The following is a 17,019-nucleotide window of genomic DNA, read 5'->3' on the forward strand; positions in this document are numbered from 1 at the left end:
CCGGACTGGAGCGCTTAGAACCGCACGGCCACCACGGCCGGCCACCGAATATGCAGATAAATTCCTTCTGCACTATTCAAAATTTTTCGCCGTTTAATATCCGTTGATAATTTGTACTGTATTTCTAATTGTGAATCTGTAGACTTCGCTACAGAAACTATATTTAATATGTAATGGATGAGGTAGTGTATTCATTTGTGAATGTCTATAATTCACTGTAATTATAATGTAAACAATGTAAATTACTGGGTAATATCCAAGGCAACTTTATTTTAATGTGTCAGTAGCAACGACGAAATGGCAGTAGCTGTGCCGTTGTTTATCTTTGCGTATGGTGAGTCTGTCGCATTGCGAACAGAGAGGAAGCAGACAGCTTGGGTCTTGAAAGAGTGCGAAATGTTCCCTGGACGCTCCCGCAGCCGCGGTGTGCTGCTATGTTGTCGCGCCAGTGTAGGCACACCTAATACGTTAACCCGCCACTATTGACAGCACAGTATGAGTGAACAGGCGGAGGAAGCTGCACTTCGTCTTCAGGCCACGAGTGGCCTGCCGGGACCATCCGACTATTCGGTCGAGTAGCTCCTCAAATGGCATCACGGGGCTGAGTGCACCCCGAAAAAAGCTGTAGCTAAAACTATTGCCTGTCCCATAATCATCCGTGGCTCTGGAGACGACACGTGGTTCTGAACCACCAGCAGCAGCAGCAGCAGTGGCATTCCAGCATTGTCGTCGGCTACATTCTTCGTCTCCGGCATAGCTACAATATCGTAAAACAGTTAACCAATATTGTATAGGCATTACCGAGCGGCATTTCTTTCACGAATTTTAACTTCCTTGAATAATAACCTCCAAGAGATAAAACTTGTAGGGCACCTGTGTTGTCATTGTCCTCAAACATTATTACCAAGCAGGCTCCCTTTTCTTTCCATGCAATCACAGTGTGTCGTAATATATGACAACTGATAAACAGTCTACTGCCAGTTTTGTTTGTATCGGTCTAATTTTGCTGTCTCACAAACTGTTCGTTCTTGGATTGCACAACAAAGGCATAAATAATTTTCAGTTTTGAGTGTTAACTTCACTCTCTTAAGGTAAAGTTAACATTTCACTAGCCAAATTAATAATTAAAGGTATAGCATAAATTAAGAGTGCGGAATTTCATTTATTCTGTATTTAGCTTAGCGAATTGCTTATGAGGACTTGGTACGTACCTTTTGCTTTGGTAAAAGTTAATCAGTTGCTTATTTGCTTAAAGTAAATTCAATTCAATCTTTCATTAATTAAAAGTAAATTGCTTGTCTTTTTCCAAATTTAACATTACTTTGTTGACGAATCATTGTGTAATTTGTAAATTTGTAAATTTGTGGTAAAGTTCTATGGGACCAAACTGCTGAGGTCATCGGTCCCTAGGCTTACACACTAATTAAACTAACTTACGCTAAGGACAACAGAGACACCTAAGTCCGAGGGAGGACTCGAACCTCCGACGGTGGGAGCCGCGCGAACTGTGACAAGGCGCCTGAGACCGCACGGATACCCCGGGAGCCAATCATCCTCTATAAGGGCGTTTCTGCATCTATATTTATTAAAGGTCGTGGAATTAAAATGAAATATAATATTTTTGGAGATGTAAGATTGTACAATAGTATTTAGATCGCGTACATCACGAACCTGTAGAAGTAAGGTATGTTAAATTTCCATAAATAAACTACGTATTGGTCTTGTCAAAAGCCGAGATTCGATTTCTTCTTTTCTTTTACAGCTCTGGCCCTCATTTCAATGTTCTGTTATCTCGGTTCTCAGTGAGTTAATGCAATATTCTGTGTGAGTGTGTGATTTTTTATTCTAAAAAAAGCAGGATGGTACTTATATGACACATTATATATGAGATTTCATTAAAAATTGTACAAACCATAAAATGAATGTAACATTTGACTTCGAATTTGGGATACTACTGTATCAGTATCATGTTTGATTCTATTTTTACTCTTTGTGTGCTTCCAATGTACTAGCTGTGCCCGTACACCAGTGGTGTCGAACATTTTAGTTCACCTGGGCGTCGTTGTTAGTTCCTTTCTGCTCTCATTTCTGCTGTTTCTCATTACTTTGGTCTTTTTACGGTTTCCTCTCAATCCATATTCTGTACTCATTGGATTGTTCACTTGACTCGTGGTCTTCTGTAATTGTTCTTCACTTGCACTGAGGATAGCAGTGTCATCCATGAAAATTAACATTGATATTCTCTAATCTTGAATTTTAATACCACTCTTGGATATCTTTTTTAATTTTCCATCCTTCCTTCATAGACGTACATACTGAACAGCAGAGGCGAAAGACAACATTCCTGTCGTACAACCTTTTTAATCCACGCACTTCCTTCTTGGTCTTCCACTCTCCCTGTTCCCTCTTTGTTCTTGTATATATATTGTATATTACTCGTGTTTACCTATAGCTTACCCTGATTTTTTCTGAATTTCGATCATCTCGCACGATTTGTCATTGTCCAGCACTTTTTATAGGTCACAAATCCTACGAATATGTGTTGATTTTTCTTTTGCTTTGCTTGCATTAAAACCATATTGTCAGGACCGCCTCTCCGGTGCCTTTACCTGTCCAAAAGCCCTCACTAATCGTCATCTAACACATCCCCAATTTTCTTTTCCATTCTTCTGTATATTATTTTAAGAGCCACTTGAATGCATGAGCTGTTAAGGTGATTGCACGATGACTCTCGCATTTGTTGGTTCTTGCAATGTTGCCGCGCGGGATGAACCGAGCGGTCTTAGGCGCTGCAGTCATAGACTGTGCGGGTGGTCCCGGCGGAGGTTCGAGTCCTCTCTCGGGCATGAGTGTGTTTGTTTGTCCTTAGGATAGTTTAGGTTAAGTAGTGTGTAAGCTTAGGGAGTGGTAACCTTAGCAATTAAGTCCCATAAGATTTCACACATGTTTGAACATTTTTTTCCTTATATTGGTGCGAATCGTGTGGATGATGTTTTTTCCGAAAGTCTGATTGTATATCGCTGGTCTCATTTTGCCGACACTTCACCCAATGATTTTAGAAGTTCCAATACGATGATTATCCCTTCTGTCTTATTTGATTTTAAGTCTTCCAAAGCTCTTCTAAATTCTAATACTGACACCTCTCTCTCTTCCACATCGACTCCAGTTTCTCCTTCTATCACGGCCTCGCCCTCATAGAGGCCGTAGATGTAGAATTCCACCCATCAGCTCTCTCTTCTGAATTTTTTTCTTACTTCTTACTACATTAGCTTTTGACGGTTGAAATACGTAGTGCAGCTGTCCCACACGTGACGCTGGCATCCCCCTTCACTGTGTTACACCGTTCCCTATGTACGTCCTGCACCCTTACGACTGACTGAGAGCGGTTCTCACATGTCGGTCCAGCGCCGGCACAGGCCCACGTGCGCCTATAGTAAGTAAGACGCGCATTAGCGAGGACCGCCCTTCTGGCGTGGGCTGCGCGGACGCTGCCTGTCATTAGCGGGGCATCTCTGGACAGCCACGGCGCCGCGCACTGTGTTCGCCTTCCGGCGGTGCGCTCTGCATTAGTACGCCTTTCAGAGCCTTCCTCAATTGGGAGCGGGCGGCCTATTTGCGCCCACGGCCAGATTGCCAGCTCAGCCCCCGGCGTCGGGCGGCGCCTTTGATGTCCGCCGGCGAGGCGGACTGCCAGCGCCGCTGGAAGGCGTCCAACCGCCTCTGGCGCCCACACCGCCGCCACCCGGAATCTCGGCCGATATACATACTTCCTCCAGATCCACACTGAACCACTTGTTTTCATTTTCTCCCCAACTATGCTTCAGTGGACAAATTAGTCTCGAGAGATCAGGCCAGCTGATTTCTGTAGCACACCTCCGCAGATCTGTCCGAAAGTAAAGGAACAACTCTTTCTCTGCTTTTACCTTGACAGTCTGGTCATCTAAATACACAGAAGTCACGGGATAGCAATAGCCACATGTGCAGGTGGTGATTCTATGGCGTAAAGTTTTCAAAATGATTATGGGCGCACGACGGGGATTCAAAGACTTTGAAAGTGGAATGGTAGTTGGAGCTAGACACATGCGACAATCCAATTCGGAAATCATTAGGACATTCAATATCCCGAGATCCACAGTGTCAAGTGTGTGCCGAGAATACTAGATTTGAAGTATTACCTGTCACCACAGACAAAGCAGTGGCTGACGGCTTTCACTTAACGACCGAGAGTTGCGGCGTTTGCGTAGAGATGTCAGTGCTAACAGACAAGCAAAACTGCCTGAAATAACGGCAGAAATCAATATAAGACCTGTGACAGTTCCACGTAGTCAGCGTGTACACAACTTTCCCTCTAGAGCGCGCCCTGCTAAACAAAACAGCGCAGGCGCAGCGCTCGTCCGTCTCCGCACTACGAGATGGTGCTGCCACAGAGACGGACCAAATTCTGCTTCCGCCGATCCACGTATTAATATGTAACGCAGCCAATGAGATTGCTGCTAACGTAGAACCTTTTCTCCTCGCGGATCACACTCGCGCAGTGATACCTGAACGCGCGAGGTATTATAACGAGTGTACAGACCTCCGATTAGTCAGTCTGCATCAGTCTGTACCAGTCTGCATTAGTCTGGATTTGTCTGTACCAGTCTATAGTCAAGTTTTAGTCTGTGCCTAATAAGATTACAATATTCCTGTACATAGCCATGAAGATAAATGTATAGACACTTTGTCAAGTATCAGAGATATGTGAGAATAAGATTAACGTACCAAGACCCAAGGAACTCCAGATTGTCAGTTGTAAACAGCATCCAGAATAAAGTTACGTATTGTCTATCCTTGTTATTATTTTAATAAATGTGTGTGGAAATTAATCAAGTTCTGTTTAAAGTTGGTCACCGTCAATCTGCTACTCTAAGCGTGCAAGTGGCATTTCTATCGTCTGACCTAACGGCAGAAGATAAACACGCCACGATAAGACCACGAGACATATTGCTGACACTCGCCTACTTCGTTAGAGCGACAAGTCAAATAATCTGATGGTGTGAGTACCGAAGGTCTTGCAGTACGCTCACCACAGCGACGAATGTGTCTGTGACGATCGTGCTGCTGAATTTGGCGTTAATACGCTATGGCGGCAGACGAAGTCTCGAGTGCCTTTGGTGACAGCACGACAGCGCCTGCAACGCCTCTCTTGGACTCGTGGCCGTATCGGTTGGACCCTAGAGGACTGGTAAACTGTAGCCTGGTCAGATGAGTCTCGATTTCAGTTGGTAAGAATTGGAGTGTCACGCAGTCCCCATGAAGCAGCGGACTCAAGTTGTCAACAAGGCATTAAGCAAGCTAGTGATGGCTCGGTAATAGTGCGGGCTGTGTTTACATGGAACAAATGGACCATTGACTGGAAATGGTTACGTTCGGCTACAAGGAAGCCATTTTCAGCCATTCGTGGACTTCATGTACCCAAGCAAAGATGGAATTTTTATGGATGACAATGAGCCATATCACCGGTAAACAATTGTTTGCGATTGGTTTGAAGAACGTTCTGCACAATTCGAGCCAATGATTTGGTCACCCAAATCGACCGACATGAATCCCATCGAATATGCACTACTGGCCATTAAAATTGCTACACCAAGAAGAAATGCAGTTGATAAACGGGTATTCATTGGACAAATATATTATACCAAAACTGACACGTGATTACATTTTCACGCAATTTGGGTGCATAGATACTGAGAAATCAGTACCCAGAACAACCACCTCTGGCCGTAATAACGGCCTTGATACGCCTGAGCATTGAGTCAAACAGAGCTTGGATGGCGGGTACAGGTTCAGCTGCACAAGCAGCTTCAACGTGATACCACAGTTCATCAAGAGTAGTGACTGGAGTATTGTGACGAGCCAGTTGCTCGGCCACCATTGACCAGACGTTTTCAGTTGGTGAGAGATCTGGAGAATGTGCTCGACAGGGCAGCAGTCGAACATTTTCTGTATCCAGAAAGGCCTGTACGGGACCTGCAACACGCGGTCGGTCATTATCCTGCTGAAATGTAGGGTTTCAAAAAATGGTTCAAATGGCTCTGAGCACTATGGGACTTAACATCTGAGGTCATCAGTCCCCTAGAACTTAGAACTACTTAAACCTAACTAACCTAAGGACATCACACACATCCATGCCCGAGGCAGGATTCGAACCTGTGACCATAGCAGTCTCGCGGTTCCCGACTGAAGCGCCTAGAACCGCACGGCCACCGCGGCCGGCTGTAGGGTTTCGCAGGGATCGAATGAAGCGTAGAGCCACGGGTCGTAACACATCTGAAATGTACCGTCCACTGTTTAAAGTGCCGTCAATGTGAACAAGAGGTGACCGAGACGTGTAACCAATGGCACAACATATCATCACGCCGGGTGATACGCCAGTATGGCGATGACGAATACACACTTCCAATGTGCGTTGACCTCGATGTCGCCAAACACGGATGCGACCATCACGATGCTGTAAACAGAACCTGGATTCATCCGAAAAAAATGACGTTTTGTCATTCGTGCACCCAGGTTCGTCGTTGAGTAAACCATAGCAGGCGCTCTTATCTGTGATGCAGCGTCAAGGGTACCGCAGCCATGGTCTCCGAGGTGATAGTCCATGCTGCTGCAAACGTCATCGAACTGTTCGTGCAGATGGTTGTTGTCTTGCATATGTCTCCATCTGTACACTCTGGGTTCGAGACGTGGCTGCACGATCCGTTACAGCCATGTGGATAAGATGACTGTCATCTCGACTGCTGGTGATACGTGGCCGTTGGGATCCAGCACGGCGTTCCGTATTACCCTCTTGAACCCACCGAATCCATATTCTGCTAGCACTCATTGGATCTCGACCAACGCGAGCAACAATGTCGCGATACGATAAACCGCCATCTCGATAGGCTACAATCCGACCTTTATCAAAGTCGGAAACGTGATGGTACGCATTTCTCGTCCTTACACGAGGCATCACAACAACGTTTCACCAGGCAACGCCCGTCAACTGCTGTTAGTGCATGAAAAAACGGTTGGAAACTTTCCTCATGTCAGCACGTTGTAGGTGTCGCCATCGGCGCCAACCTTGTGTGAATGCTCTGAAAAGCTAATCATTTGCATATCACAGCATCTTCTTCCTTTCGGTTAAATTTCGCGTCTGTAGCACGTCATCTTCTTGTTGTAGCAATTTTAATGGCCAGTAGTGCATATGGGACGTAATCGAGAGTCAGTTCGTGGACAAAATCCAACACTGGTAACAGTTTCGCAATATTGTCTATGACTGTAGAGGCAGCATGGTTCAATAGTACTGCAGGTGACTTCCAACGACTTGTTGAATAAATGCAACGTCGAGTTGGTACACTAACCCGGAGAAAATGTGGTCGGACACGATATTAGGAGGTGTTCTGTGACTTTCGTCAACTCAGTGTGTAGAGGAATGCTGAAATTATTCTTTTGTAAATAACACGGCTTACTTCATTCGCCATTCTTGCCCATTCCTAGCTTTCCTTCTGTCACTGACTAAATGCGGGTCCAGGGCTCTGTTCGCTGGCGGTGTTGAGTAGTGAGCGGGCTGCAGTTTGTATTGGTCTCCTAGCGTGGTTTCTCCACCCCCACCCCAAGAATTAACAGTTGCCGTTACCCAGCCTTGTAACATATCACTTAAGCCGAGTAAAATACTTTAATATAAGAATAGTCACAATAGTACTTCACATGAGCGCTTATTTCATCGCCTTAAATTTTTCTAAGAAACTACTATTTAGGGACGTACCGTAGGTAAAACTATCTCACGAAAATTTTTAAGGTCCATTGTGGGCTGTAATTGTAGTGTGGCAGCGTATCGTGGTAGTTAGTTCCAACAATCAAATGGAATTATTTGGTAATAGAGACAATTCAAGTCTCAAACTTCTATGGTGTATACATGCAGACTGAAGCGATGAATGAAAATTTGTACCAAGACCAGGATTCGAGACCACGTCTCCTATGGAGTCAAATCCTTGCCTGTGTACCAATTTTCATTCGTTGTTTATCTGCGTATATACATCTTATACGTTTGAGACTTAAAAACGTCTCTAGAAGCAAAAAAAAAAAAATTGTTTCATTTGATAAAGCACCTATGCCTGGATTTCAGGCAGGATACCCCCCCCCCCCCCCCCCCCCATTCTGTTCAATGCTGAAATGCTATTTCAATACAGTTGGAGAGCCTCTGTAATGTTAGAGTTTAGGAGGAATACAACAGGGCTGAGGTATGATTGGGAATTTGGACTGAGAAGAGAGGCGTGCTATTGTAGCCTGTGTAGTTGGGCAAAGCCACTGTGCCAGGATGACGTAGTGGCTAGCGCATCTCCCTATTGAACAGGAGACCTGAGTTTGAATTCTGGCCTTGGCACAACTTTTCATTCGTTGCTTCAGTACTCATATATCTGTCATGTTTGAGTCTTGGAAATTTCTCTGAGGCGTTGACTGAAAAGTAATGCCTCCACCTTCGTAGCTCTTCAACAGTTGGCAGCATTGGTATGTGGCAGGTACTGGCTTGTTCCGTAGCCTCTTCTCTACAGCTCCAGTTGGCGGGAAGCCTTAGCATTGAACGGTAGTATTGTTACAGTGTCAAGTATGGAACCCTGCGCAGACTGTCGGTCAATGCAATTTAAGCAACGTGCAGTCATTGAATTCTTTACAGCAGAAGGTGTCACCCCAAAGGAGATTCATCAGAGAATGAAAGCAGTTTATGGTGACTGTGTTGATGTGAGTACTGTGCGTCATTGGGCGAGTAAGTTTAAATATGTTGAGGCAGGAACATCTGACCTGCGTGACAAACAAAGGGTTGGACGTCCTGTGACAGCAACCATCGAGTTTCACAAGCAAAATGCTGACAGATTGATTCACAACGTTGCGAACTCTGGAACGACGGCTAACAAGAGTCCAAAAGGAAAAGGGAAATGTTTTCCTGCAGCACGACAATGCCAGACCACATACTACACGTGCCACCACAGCATAACATCAGAGACTGAATCTCACCAGCGTATGGCATCCTCCATATAGTCCAGAATTAGCATTGTCTGACTTCCATCTGTTCCCAATAATGAGAGTCTATCTGTAGGGACATTATTATGCTTCTGATGAAGACGTTGATAGAACTGTGGGACTGTGGCTGCGGAAACAGAGTGTCGACTTCTTCCGTGATGGTTTTAGAAACCTTGTTCATCGTTCTAATGTATCCAATTGGCGGGTGATTACGTGGAAAAGTGAATATTGGCAATTAAAGATCAAATTCTAAGGATTACTTCTCCATTTGATTTACTAAAATATTACCATCCAAACCCAATTAACAAAGCTGGAGGGATTACTTTTCATTGAACCGTCGTATATATTTTCTTTTTACATTTGGAAGTGGTAATTTGTTTCCCAAGGTAAGTCGTTCTGCATTAATGCATTATTTTGTCTACCAAGTCTCATGGCCATAATTACAGCCCGCACTGGACGCCTGTGAGTAGCTGCACTTTAATTTTAACTATACAGTACACATATCATAAAATTAGTGCATGTATCATTAAATTGACTTAAGAACTAAAAAAGCAACAAACTCTTACAGATTTGACAGAGTAATAATTAACACAATATAAGATACTAAAAATAATAATCACTCATCTTTATTAGCATTTCACCAAAAACTGTGATTCATAGATTATGGGAGCATGCAAGTGAGGGACAGTGTTTCTTTCAATTTTCGCTGGCCTTGAACATAGCGGACGTTAACTGCTACTGCACGCCATGGGAGATGCCATCACTCTTGTGATACATCAGTGCGATGGAGAATTCTCACCTGGATCCAGACTGACTTGTCTGCTTATTACAGAGACTCGCACTCTTGTAGTCTGCCCACGGAAGGTCACGCTTTTTTAAAAAAAGGAGATGAGTAGTAGAACAAAGTTTGAGTCATCCAACACTCCATTGTGGCCAAATTTATACAACATGGAGGTTCCAAGATGGCGGCGATATATATGTTAACTCCATAATGACATCATAACAGGAAGATCAAATTTTGGAGGGAAAATAGGTCAGCTGGGCTACCTCCACTAACATGAAACCCTCACATCCGCCTCCCCTCCTATCCCCCAGAAAAAGGCGGTAAGTTTATATTTTGTTGGGGAAGAAAGGTCCATTGGTCTGCCTCCACTAACCTGTCATCCGACTGCCACCATTTCCTAGGAATTGGCGGGAAAAGGGCTCAGCCAGTGCTGGATAGAATGGACATAAGTCTTTATTTAAACAGTCTTTATTTAAACAATTAGAGGCAGTACCTCCATTCAGTGTCTTCACCATGCAGTCTGGACTCCAACTGACCTAGTACACAGTACTGCCACCAGAGTGTGCTTCCATCCCATGGCAGTCTGGGGGGAAATTGGTTGGGAAAGGACTCAGCCTGTGCTGGGCTGCTGGAGAGAGGAAGGAGTGTACTTTATTTATTTTGTAACAATTTATTTAGGGGTGGATTTCATGTAGTTCATTTATTACACTGATACAAAACACTCGCCCTGACATGCTTGGGGTCACAGTACACAGCTACCTGCAAACTACTCGTAAATTACCGAAATAATGCAGTACACAGCACACAGACCTGCAAACTATTCATGAATCACCAAAATAATGCAGTACACTTATGTGCAGACATGCGAACTACTCGTAAATTGTCAAAATAATGCATTTATAATGCTCTGCAAACATGCTTGTTAATTATAAACTGTCGAAATAATGCACTGAACAACCTACAGAACTGCAAACTACACGTAAATCGCCAATACTGACGTCACATGTCTATCTATATAAGAGCCAAGTGACCCTCCAGATGCGCACATCTTCAGTATTGCTGGCGCGATTCCACTCTACTTGCGGTCCAGCAAAGACCTAATTACCGAGTCACTCACCCTCACAGATGCAGCAGAAATCAGTTCCAATGCTTCCCAGAGTAGCACAGGCTGTGTTGTTCCGAGCGACCCTAATGGGACATGCTGGCTGCACCTAGCCATGCACACATTTACCAGCCAAGCATGGCTGATGCATTGCTGTGAAATTCACACATAGCTACACACCATCCAAGTTCATCTAAAAGGTTCTCAATGTTATACTGGCTGTGTAAAATAAGAGCCAAGTCAAACCCTCAGAAATTGTATAGTGTCCCAGAAATAGTTAACGTTTGCTTTTGTAGGAGCTTTCATGATGTCTCTGCTTGTCTGCATGGAAATTATTGTCCTAACATAACCTGTTTTCGAAAATAGCGCAGAATAACACCGAATGCATTGCTCCTGAAGGTCTTAATGTGGTACCCCAGCCATCACGTGTTACCCTTCCTGGAAATCGTTAAGTCCTGCTTTCAACAGACATCTCCAAAATGCAAACGTTCTCAGCACTATGTAGAAGCTCCTATGTCCCGGCACAAGCGATGTCTTGTGAATGAATGAGGCATTATGATTGGCACTTATTGAATTTACCCACCGAATTACTGATGCCGCCGGTGTGTAAGCACTGTCTGCCGTTTCTTTCTTTCTGTGGATGGGACTTTCAGCGTCAATAACTATTATGTACAAATCACCACATTGCACACACAATTAAACCCTGCAAAGTGGCCTACAAAACTTCAAATACGGAAAGACTCTTACTCAGTTACATTGCTTTGCCACTGAGGATGGGAGCTTGAATATTAGAGCATGGAACCAATCTCCAACCCAGCAATGTATCACCGCATACTGTGCCAGGACGTAGGAGTGTCTACATAGCAGTAAGAACATTTGCATTTCGAAGATGTTTGTTGAAGCAGGACTTAACGATTTCCAGGAAGGGCAACATGTGGTGGATGGGATGCCACATTAGGACCATCAGGAGGAATGCATTCAGCGTTATTCTGCTCTATTTTCGTAAACAGGTTCTGTTAGGACAAGAATTTCCATGCAGACAAGCTGAGACAGGACGCAAGCCCCTACAAAAGCGACCGTTAACTATTTCTGGGACCTATACAATTTCCAAGAGGTCAACTTACTCTTATTTTACACAGCCAGGTGATATCAGGATAATATTGAGAGCATTCTAGATGTACTTGCGATGGTGTGTAGCTACACAAGCATTTCACAGTGATGTGTCAACCATGCTTGGCTGGTAAACATATGCATGGCTAGATGCAGCTTGCATGTCCCATTAGGGTCGCTAGGAACAATGCAGTCTGTGCTGTTCTGGGAAGCATTGGAAAAAATTTCTTCTGCATCTGCAGGGGTGAGTGACTCGGTAATTAAGTCTTCACTAGACTGCAGGTAGAGACGGATCATGCCAGCAATAGTGAAAATGTGCACATTCAGAAGGTCCATTGGCTCTTATTTACATAGACATGTGATGTCAGTATAACACTCGAAGAACTCCAACTGTAGAGGTGACTTTCACCTGCAGTCGGCAGTGGTGTGAGAGCAATGGCTTGCACACCATGCATTTCTTTATCTGACAGTGGCTTGCTGCAGCTTCAACACATGTGTGCATTGAAACAGTTAGCTGTATGTCGTAGTTGACGATAGTTCGAAAGTGTTTGCGCACTGCATTATTTTCGGCTGTTTAAGCGTTGTGAGCGTGTTTGCATAGCATTACACACGCATCATCTTTTGACAAAAATGGTTCAAATGGCTCGGAGCACTATGTGACTGAACTTCTGAGGTCATCAGTCCCCTAGAACTTAACTACTTAAACCTAACTAACTTAAGGATATCACACACATCCATGCCCGAGGCAGGATTCGAACCTGCGACTATAGTGGTCACGCAGTTCCAGACTGTAGTGCCTATAACTGCTCGGCCACCCCGGCCGGTTCTTTTGACAATTTACGAGTAGTTTGCAGGTCTGCACATCAGTGTACTGCATTATTTCGTTGATTTATGAGTAGTTTGCACGTCTGTATGCTGGGTACTGCATTATTTCGGTAATTTACGAGTAGTTTTCAGGTCTGTATGCCGTGTACCATGACCATAAGTACGTCAGGGCGAGCGTTTTGTATCAGTGTAATAAATGAACTACGTGAAATCCACCCCTAAACAAAGTGTTCCAAAATACATAAAGTACACTCCTTCCTCCCTCTTGGAGCCCTGCACAGGCTGAGCCCTTTTTCCCACCAATTCCTAGGTAGAGGTGGTGGTCAGACCACTTAGGTTGGTGGAGGTAGCCCAATTGACATTTTTCCCTACCAAAATTTGAACTTCCCACCATTTCTGGCGGTGGTGAGGGGAGGGGTCAGGTTAGTGGAGGTAGCCCAGTTCACCTATTTTCCTACTAACATTAGAACTTCCAGTCACGACGTCATTACAACGTTGCCATGTCTATCGCCGCCATCTTGGATTCGCCATCTTGAATAAATCCGGCAACGATGGACAGTGGGATGACACAAACTTTGTTGTACTACTAACGTGTTCTGAGTGCGGGCAAGTTTGATGGCTGAGATTCTCACAGTGGTTGAATAATTACCTAATTGTGTAAGACACTGGTGGGAGCAGCTTAAATTTTGTTCATTTGTGGAAACCTGAATGGGTTGCTTTTAGACTGTGTGTTCATTTGTTTTGAGCCTGTGCTTATATTTCTTCCATGTGTTCCAGGTAGCTTAATCACTCAGGTTGTAAATCCTAGAGCTTGTACTGAAGGCTGACGAGCGTTGTGTTTGTCTCTGTTTAGTGGTCTGCCGGCCGGTGTTGCCAAGCGGTTCTAGGCGCTTCAGTCTGGAACCGCGTGACCGCTACGGTCACAGGTTCGAATCCTGCCTCGGGCATGGATGTGTGTGATGTCCTTAGGTTAGTTAGGTTTAAGTAGTTCTAAGTTCTAGGGGGCTGATGACCACTTCTAAGTTCTAGGGGACTGATGACCACAGATGTTAAATCCCATAGTGCTCAGAGCTATTTGAACCATTTTTTTAGTGGTCTCTTGTTTGGATCAAGTGTAATTGTTCCTTCACCTGATACCAGTAGCTATGTGGTCTGGACGTGATGCCTGAGTCTCTTATTACTGTAATTGTTGAGGCAACGTGCAGCATTATTGATGTGTTAAATTAATTCTTTTAGATTGTCAGAAGTAGTTCATTTAATACAATGCTGTGTAAGCTTTTAACAAGTTTTTAATTTTGTTAGTGTCCTGCAATTTTACTTTGGTTACTAGTAAATTCTGTCATTGTAATAACTCTTTGGCTCGTAACCACAGTAATTTTCTGGAGTTTAAAGTCAATTGAGCATTTCAATGCTTAAATGAGAAGTTGCGACTGACTTTACGATTATGTTTTTATGTCCAGTATGGACGTGATTACTGAAAAGTATAATTAAGATCCTGTTTATCCTCCGAGAAATTTAACCTGTAAGAAATATGTTCTGAAGTATGTGTTTATTACCGTTTTGGCACCAGGATAATGATTTTCATTGTTAATGTTTCATGTTTCGGTGTTTTGACGTTCTTCTAACAATACTGAAGGTCTTATTCACACTTATATCATTCAAATACATTCATATATATCATTAAAAATTTACTTGCAAAGATTAATTAAAGAATCAGTCACTCATTTGGGGTCTACCAGGACCCTAGTCGCATTTTTCCCGTGTGGCCGCACCAAACCGGCGTCGAAACAGCATACAATAAATTCAGGGGTGCCTGCGAGAGCGAGTATACTTTTCATATTTCAACCCTCAGGAAGCAAAATTTCAGCTTGTGCCACTGAAAATACATGGAAAGAAAAATTCCGTCATTTTAGAAAACCATTAATTCAAAAAAAGAATGATACAGAAGTGGGTACATCGTTGAATTACAAAGCGAAAAAAACTGCTGTTTTATTGACACTGGAAAGAGATATAAACTTGAGTGAATAATGAATATGAGAACAATATTATTTCTCATATAAGTAAAGTACTTACAAAACTTCATACATTTTCATCGCTAATTCAGACCTCAGACCTCAACTTCGGAAATATGTTAAAAATTGCCATCAGAAGCTAATTACAACAACTAACTATACTGACTACTGAAATCAGAAGTAGAAAAATATATAAACTCGAAGTATCGTACCGAGATCAAAAATAAACGTAAACTCGGGTATACTTTGAATAAAACTGGCATGTTTTTGGAAATTACCTCTTGAGGGACAAAGTAAAAACAACTATTGACAACACCAAAACCAGACTTAGAAAAGTATTTTAACTTTAACAGTCCATAAACTTTGACAATTCTCTGGGAGAACCTTCAGCATCACAGATCAGACTTAGTTTTTCATGTTCTTTGCAAACTGGAGGGCTACATTTGTTGCATGTTTTGTTGGATTTCTTATCTTTTCTTCTGTCGCACATGTGGCATCTCATTTTCTTGAGGGGTGGCGTGCCAGAGACTGGGATGTTGGCATCTTCCTTAGTTCCAAGAAGAATCCCTATTTCAACACGTAGGGTTCTCCTAATCCACACATTAGCTTGCTTTCATTTCGTATGAGATTCAGGCAAACAAAATAGCGAAGATTTGTCAAATAATCTTGTCGAGACAATTTACTTCCACCTAAGGTGAATAAAATCCGGCTGTTTATTCCCATCATATCGAGTATTCCATAAAAATACCTCATTGGCCAACGACAAGAGTAGCTCTTTACTGTGTTTACTCTTGAATGCAAGATTTTTCTGTATACTCGTTTTTCAAGCAGATCACCTTGTGGTGGAATAAGAAATGCCTTACTGTTCAATATTGATGGCGAACCTACCAAATTATAATGACGTTTCACGGTTTGCGACGTGTACATTTTCTGGGGAAATGTTTTGATATGATATGCGACAACGTTGAAGGAAAGCACTTTTTCGACTGCGTCCCAAAGTAATATTAGTGCACAATGTCTAAAGAAAATATAATGGGTTAAATATTAAACACGAAATAGAAATGTGTGCAACTGGACTGTATGACTCATAAAACTGAAGAACTGAAATAGAAAGAAAGACTGGTTATGCTCGAGCTGGAGTAATGTTACTTTATTTATTGTAAGGTGGAAAATCTGTTTTACAATAGCAGCCTGATATTAGCCAATTTAGCTTCCTGGGGATCCGAAACCTTGAGAAACTTGGGCCTTCCATGAGGCCTAGGCTCCGAGGATTTCGCCGCCTCCTGCTCCCACCTTCCGCCCCTCCACCCCCGCCCCACCACCGCTCTCGTCGCGCCTGCACGTAAGAGAATCGTCTACGAACGATCCTAGATCCGTACTGACCCTGTACGGTAAGTTATTGATATATAATGACCTCTAATTCTGATAGCGACGTGAAAAACGTACAGCGAAAACTTGCAAACAGTTAACAACTAACAGGGATATCTACAGCTATTTCACACAGGAGAAAAAACGAGCATACTGTCAATATGTCTATGATAGTATTCCACAGTCTTTAATAGTAAACTTCTTTCTATCGTCAAACACGCAATGCAGCGTTCATTGTCCTATGTGAAATAGCCGTAGATCTTTCCGTTAGTTTTGCGATCCGTACTAGATAGGACTGATAGATGATATAGAGAAAAGCCAAAGAAGAGCAACATGTTTCGTTACAGGTTCACTTAGACAGCGCGCAACCATCACGAAGTTGCTCAACCAACAACAGTGGCAGAGGCTACAAAAGAAGCGTTCCCCATTACTGTGTGGTCTACTGTTAAAGTTCCAAGACTGTACATGCCAAGTCCTACTTATATCTTGTGAAACGACCGCGAAGATAAAATTATAGAGATTAGAGACAACATAGAAGCTTTCCAGCGATTGTACTTCCCGTGAACCATTCGCGACTCGGACAGCGGGAGATGGCTCTGGTACTTAAAGTACGCCCCACCACACACCATGAGCTGGCCTTCAGAATATAGATGTAGTTTTCTTTCTTTTGTTTTCCTTTCTTTTTCTCTTATTTTTATTTCTCCTCTGGTACACCTGCTAGGTTGGTCAGAGCTCCTCTTGAAACGTCCCCTTAGAAAAATTATACATGACTGTGATTAAAC

The sequence above is a fragment of the Schistocerca piceifrons genome, chromosome 2 (genome assembly GCF_021461385.2).
Source record: "Schistocerca piceifrons isolate TAMUIC-IGC-003096 chromosome 2, iqSchPice1.1, whole genome shotgun sequence".
Taxonomy (NCBI): Eukaryota; Metazoa; Arthropoda; class Insecta; order Orthoptera; family Acrididae; genus Schistocerca; species Schistocerca piceifrons.